Source organism: Felis catus, chromosome D4, assembly GCF_018350175.1.
Source record: "Felis catus isolate Fca126 chromosome D4, F.catus_Fca126_mat1.0, whole genome shotgun sequence".
Classification (NCBI taxonomy): domain Eukaryota; kingdom Metazoa; phylum Chordata; class Mammalia; order Carnivora; family Felidae; genus Felis; species Felis catus.
In genome coordinates, this window is record NC_058380.1 from 27422775 (window position 1) to 27429476 (window position 6702).

Consider the following 6702-nt stretch of genomic DNA (forward strand, 5'->3'; position numbering starts at 1 on the left):
ATCTGTCCCCATCATCCCATTCCTGCTACCTCACATCTCACCCCCCCCAGCGGGCCACCTCATCCAGGCCTCTGCTTTGGCTTATGTCACATCCAGAATTTCTGCCCGTGGAGTTTCTCTGAAGAAGGTGACTGGTTTCAAGAGCCGGGTGGTGTTTTCAAATGACAGTTCAGCCCCTTTGAGAGTGACATCATGGCAAGAGTGATGGTATTAACTCCAGTGTTGGTACCAGAGGATGGCAGGGACTCAGATGCCTGGTGAGCTGGCCCCACCTCTTAGCTGTGTTTTTCCACTAAAGATTTAATTAAACCACTGCTGTGTCAATATTCCTAGCATGCCGCCAGTCTCTTACCCTTGCATGGAAACATTCCGGGTCTCCAAGCATAGATTCATAGGGAATTGGGTGCGGTGGGGGGTCCTGGGAGGGAACCTGGTGTCGACAGGCCATTTGGTGAGGGGCTTTGGTTGCTCTGTGTGGGTCCGAGCGGCTCAGGCTCAGTTTGCAGCCGCACCACAGACTCGGAATAAGGGCAGGCCCTGCTTCAAAGTCTTTGGTCAGAATGACTTCACGGCCTTTTTCTCCTCCACCAGCTTCTCTCTTTCCTCTCAGGAAAAAATGGCCCGCGTACCAGCTGGGGTTGCCACCCTGGAACCACGACACTTAGCCTTTCTTCTGTTACGAGACTGTTGAGACTGTTGGAGTCTCAAGGCTACGAGGGGCGTGGTTTTAGCCTCATTTTAAATGATCGTGGAAACAGGATTGAGAGGGTAAGTAACTTTGCTTGAGGTCACTAAGCCTCAGATTTGGGATTTGACTTGACTATGCCACTTTTCAAAGTAATCGTAATAATGACAAAAATAATAGGGGCAATATGGAGTAAGCACCCAATAAAAGGAAGCCATTATTGTCACACAAGTAAGAGAAATGTACAATTGGCATGTGATCACCTCCCTCTTCCTGCTCCTGGGCCAGAAATGGTAGCATTATATGGACTTGCTTTGTCCGTTAGTGGATGAAAGCGGATTCCCAAGGAAGCGGTGTCTCCTTCAGGCTCTATTAATTCTATTTTTTTTAAGTTTATTTATTTATTTTGAGAGGGAGAGAGAGGGAAAAAGTGCGAGTGGGGGAGGAGCAGCGGGAGGGAGAAAGATGAGTGATGGAGAGCCGAGTCCTGAGGAAATGAGGCAGAGGAGAAACTTGAGTTAGCAGAGGAAAGGTGGATGGGAAAGGGACATGGGTGGCTGGGTGGGAAGGGTTCCAGGATTGATTCCCTCCCTTCTATTGTGCACATGGCCCATGGTGGCAGAGATGGTGGCTCTTCACTGAACAGTCCACATGTGTGCCCCTGCACTTCCCAGACCCCCTTGGATTTTCTCACTTTCTGCCCTTTGCCACATCTCCATTAATGGGACTACTATCTGGACAATTGAGCAGAACCTAATCTGAGAGTCGCCTGGGGCTCCTCTCCCTCCCTCACCTTCCATATGCAATCTATCACCAAGTTCTTTCAAGGGTAGCTCCAAAATACATATCCTGACTTACTCCTTATCTCATGTCTTCCTAGCTTCAAAGCTACCGACCTAGTCCCAGAAACCACATCCTTTTACCTGGGCTGTGCCTCTTGTTTCATGTGCCTGTTCCCAGCCTTCTTTCCCCCTTCATTCTTTGTATAGCATGCTCTTTAAAAACATAAATCAGGTCACATCTCTTCTGGCTTAGGATACCTAGTGGTTTTTCGTGGCATTTTGAACAATAATCTAAATACCATAAAATATAGGTACCTATAGGGTATTTACTTATACCCTCCTCAATTTAGTGTTGGCAACCTCTCTGTCCTCACCTCCTGCCCTTTTGCTCACTAGGCTAAGCCCACTGGCTTTCCTTCTGTTAATCCAATACCATAAGCTTTCTCCTGCCTTGGGTCCTTTGCACCTGTTATCCCCTCTGCCTCCAGGACTTCACAGGGCTGGATCCATCTTGATGTTTAGGCCTTAGCTCAAATGTCACCTCCTCAAAGAGGTCTTTCCTGAACACTCAACATAAATGAGCCTGCTGATCCCCATTCTATCACACAAACCCTGCTTTAATAGCTTCACAGTGCTTATCATCACCTGTCCAGTTACCATGGCATGGAGAAAGAATATAAGTGCCGTGAAAGCAAGGACTGTCTTTTTAGCCTTGTTTCTCCTTTATAAGTGCACTTGACATGTAGTTGATGGTTGGAAAAATACTCGCTGAATAAATGAATGAAAGTATCTACTTGAGTTCGATTCCCAATAGTAGTCTGTAAGTTTACCAGCCAGATGAGAGGACTTCCCCTAAGAAATTCTGCCCTCGCTTAGACCTGGGCAAGGGACCTCTGTTGTAAGACCCTTGCTTTATAGGGCTCTACTCTGATCTTCCTCTAGCCTTGTTCTTTCTCGTAAGATGAAGACATCAGGAGGTTCAGGGGATGTGCCCTCCCAGAATGCAGTCTAGAAGGGAGTATAACATTTCTAGAATTCCCTTCTAGAGTGCCCCTCTTTTAGACCCCAGAATTCCCTATCCAGTGACCTTGAGCCTACTTCCAGAGCCTACATGGGACTCTTCTCCATGTCTGTCCTCCTTGGGCAGACCAGCGTGCATGGCCCTATGCCTGGTGGTGGCACAGGGGCAGTTGTCTGATGTTAGGTGTGGACAGATCTTAGATGTGCAGGCTGGGGAGTCCACTCAGCTCTGCGTGCTATGGAATGGAGTTCGAGTGGTAAGAGAGGAAGGGCAGGTGGAGAGCCGAGGCTTGCTTCTCCTCATTGCCAGTTTTAGCATGGAACACCAAGGAATCTGAGAAGCCTGCACTGAAACCCGGCCTCTGGAGCATGACGGAAGGAGGAGAGGAGGAGATTACATATTGAGCAATACGTGAGCTTGGTTTGTAACTTCTAAGTAGTTACGTGGCATCTCCATTTGGACTCTCCCCAGCCTGCAAATGCTCTGGGCAGGCCTCCCGAGCTGCGTGGAGTCCTGGTTCCCTTTGCATTGGTTTAAGATTGAGTGAAGGCCCTGGAGCGTTCCCTCCATCATTGAAACAGAGGGGCCCCCAAGAGAGAACCAGGAACTCCTGGTGGTGCAGTACGCCATGTTCCTTCCCCATCGTTGTATTTGTGCTTGCTTTCCCCAAGGTCATTAACAGGATTAACGGTAGAGGGTTTGTGAACAAGATTAATGCCCCAGAACAGGGGTTTAGATAAATCAATCAAGTACATACATCCAATGCTATACTCTGTACCTATGAAAACATTTTAGATAAATAATTGGAATAACAATCCTATAAGTACTAATAATCATAACAATGACAGATCTTCCTCCTTGAGCACTGGGTCTCTGTCCGTCAGCATGTGCAGCAGCTCAAACTCACCATCTCACTCAGGCCCCCAAACCACAGGGTGGGTTCTTAGTTCCAGGCATCAGCAAGGAAACTGAGCTTGGGAGGATTTGATTATACAAGGGCATGTGGATTAGGGAGTCGCTCTCTGAGTCTTTTGGACTGGGCCACAGTTTCTCCACAGGGCGGAGATGGCATCTTCCAGAATCACAGGGGCCCCCCCTTTCCCTAGGAGAAGGGAAACCAGAGCTCCCTTTTTTATTGAGGTATGATTGGCATACAATGTCGTGTAAGTTTAAGGAGCATGAAGATGTTGGTTTGACACATTTACATAGTGCGGTATGATTACCACCTGGTACCACCTGTGCCATTGCTTTTTTGTGGTGAGAACATTTACGATCTAACCTTCTAGCAACTTTGAGGTATAAAATCAGTATTGTTGAGTGCAATCACTCCGCTTTGCATTAGGTCTCCAGAATTTACCCATCTGCTACGTGCACGTTTGTATCATTAAACAACATCTCCTCAGTTGCCCGAGCCCCAGCTCCTGGCCACCACTATTTTACGGTCTGTGTCTATGAAGTCAGCTCGTTCAGACTCCACGCGTGAGTATAAAAGATACCGTGCAGTTTCGGCCTTTCTCCAAGCTGACTTGTCTCAGTGCAATGTTCTCAAAGCCCAGCCAGGTCATTGCAAATGGCAGTCCTGTGGCTAAATAATATTCCACTGTACATTTACACGGCTTCTTTATTCATTCATCGATTGGCGGACCCTTAGGTTGTTGCCACCTGTTGGCTCTTGTAAATCATGCTGCAATAACATGGGAGTACAGCTGTCTTTTTGATATCTGGTTCCCATCTCCTTTGGATATATACCCAGAAGTGGGATAGCTGAATCATATGCTATTTCCATTTTTAATCTGTCGGTGGGAATACCAATTCTCTCAGCCACCATGGACAGCAGTATGGAAATGCCTCAAAAATGTAAATATAGAAACCTGTGCCCTTTGACCCTCAGTTTGCTTTTCCCTCCTCTTGGCCCTTTGATACTTAACCTCTCTAAGTCTTCAATTTTTTTTTTTTTTTTACCAGTGACATAGGAATAATAATAATACAACGATACAACGATATGGAATATTCCTACTTGTTCACTCTCTCGATAAGTTCCTGTTTTTCTTTTCCTCTTCTCTGGATGCTGGTTGTCAGCTATTGTGTTCCCTGTGGGGTCCAGGACGTGGGGTAAGTGGCCGTCCCCATGACCCATCCTGGGAAGAGCATCAGCGAGAGAGAGTTGGGAATTTCCACACCACCCAGCTGATGTCCTCCCCGCAGCTGTCCAGCCTGGTGTACTAAATCATTTGGTTTCCTCTCCTGTCTCGAGATGCCCATCAAGGCCCTTCCAGTATGACAAAGCCTCAGGCACAGGGTAGTGAGAAGAGAGAAGGGACTGAGAAGTGAAAAAAAAAGGCTATATAAAATGCCTATAAGAAACTGTATGAGTTTGTTGATTACCCCAGACGTATTTTTAAAAGCTTAATGTTCTACATTACAAATTACCTTTTGAAGTTACCTACTTTATCCACATCACATCATTGTTGTCATGACCATTATAAGTGTTCCCATTAACAACAAAAGCGAAGAGTAAGACTAGGCATTTGTGCTCTTTAAGAGGAATATAAACTCCTGCTGCTCTCCCTGTGTTCGGCTCCTTCTTGTTGACCCTGTGGTGAGAGCCTTGAATGCATGACTCACTCTCTCCTCTGGATGATGTTCCTCCCAGATTAGCAGAAAGTCCCCTCTTCTTATATATTTTATTTTCTCTTCAGGTTCCTGGCATGCCTGTTCTTCTTCCCAAGAAGGTTCTCTGGCACATTCAAGGTGGAATGATTTCAAGTCAACTTAGTTGTCCCCATTTTCATTTTAGTAGACATCCACTCCAGGTGCTGCATATGACACTGAGTGGAAGAGTGACGTTCAGATGGTAGTAAGGGGATCGTTTGGCCGTTGGATTGTTCTGCGTGTAAGCAGACCTATTGGAAGGTCTTTCTATAAGTAGCTAATACACATAAACTGTGAAACAGAACAAAAAGACATAATGGATTAAAAATAGATAATAAATAAAGGAAAATACAACAGACAAAAGAGAAAACACCCAACTTCCAACTAGACAGAGATATAGGCCCTACTAAATTTTGGGGTACGGTTTTGAAAGGCTCATTAGTAAATGCTCAGGGTATGGATCCGGATTTCCTGGATTCAAACCCTCTTTATCCTGCTTGTCAGCTTGGGACCCTGGACTAGTTAACTTGCCTCAGTGTTCTCATCTGTAAAATGGAGATAATACAAGGACCTCTATCATAGAGCTATAATGATAAGAAATGAATTAGTATTTGGAGGATATGTAAAATCATGGTTGTCTTGGGGTGAAGCACTCTATCAGTGTTTTTCTTTTTTTTTTATTTATTTTTTTTCAACGTTTTTTATTTATTTTTGGGACAGAGAGAGACAGAGCATGAATGGGGGAGGGGCAGAGAGAGAGGGAGACACAGAATCAGAAGCAGGCTCCAGGCTCCGAGCCATCAGCCCAGAGCCTGATGTGCGGCTCGAACTCACGGACCATGAGATCGTGACCTGGCTGAAGTCGGACGCTTAACCGACTGCGCCACCCAGGCGCCCCTATCAGTGTTTTTCAAGAAAGTCATAAATGAATTCAACATATCCAGAAAGTCTCATGCACAGAAGTGGAATCCCACCAGTCCTGAGGCTCTGTTCTCTGCTTTTCGGCGTGCTAGGAGTCTTCAGATATCCTGCCAGATCAAATAGTGCCACCTTGAATTAGCTACTGACAGTATATTGTTTTATTTTATGGAACACCATAAATTCAGTTTTTCTTTTTTTGTGCTATGGTGCACATTGGTGCAGCGGTCCTCCAGATACATATGTCTTTCCACATTATTTCCTGACTATGTCCTTAGGTGGGAATCCAAGAAGTGGAATTGCCGAGCATGAAATTTTGTCTTTTTTCTTGAAATTTTCTCTTTTGATACATAATGTCAAATTGCCTTGCGCAAAGATCACGTAGCGTGCATTCCCAGAAACAAGGCTGGCAAGTACCTGTTCTCTGCATCCTCCCCACTGTGAGGATGGATATTGTCAATTATTTCCCAATTTCTGTTGTGTTACATATGACACCATCAGCATTGTGGTCTACAAGACAGGTGCTGTCCTCATTGGTTATTTTGTATTTTGCCTTTACGACTCGCCTACTCATATTTGCACATTTTTCTAGTAGGGTGTGTACCTGTGGAAGTTCTGAGCTGCAAACAGTAGAAACCAACCTA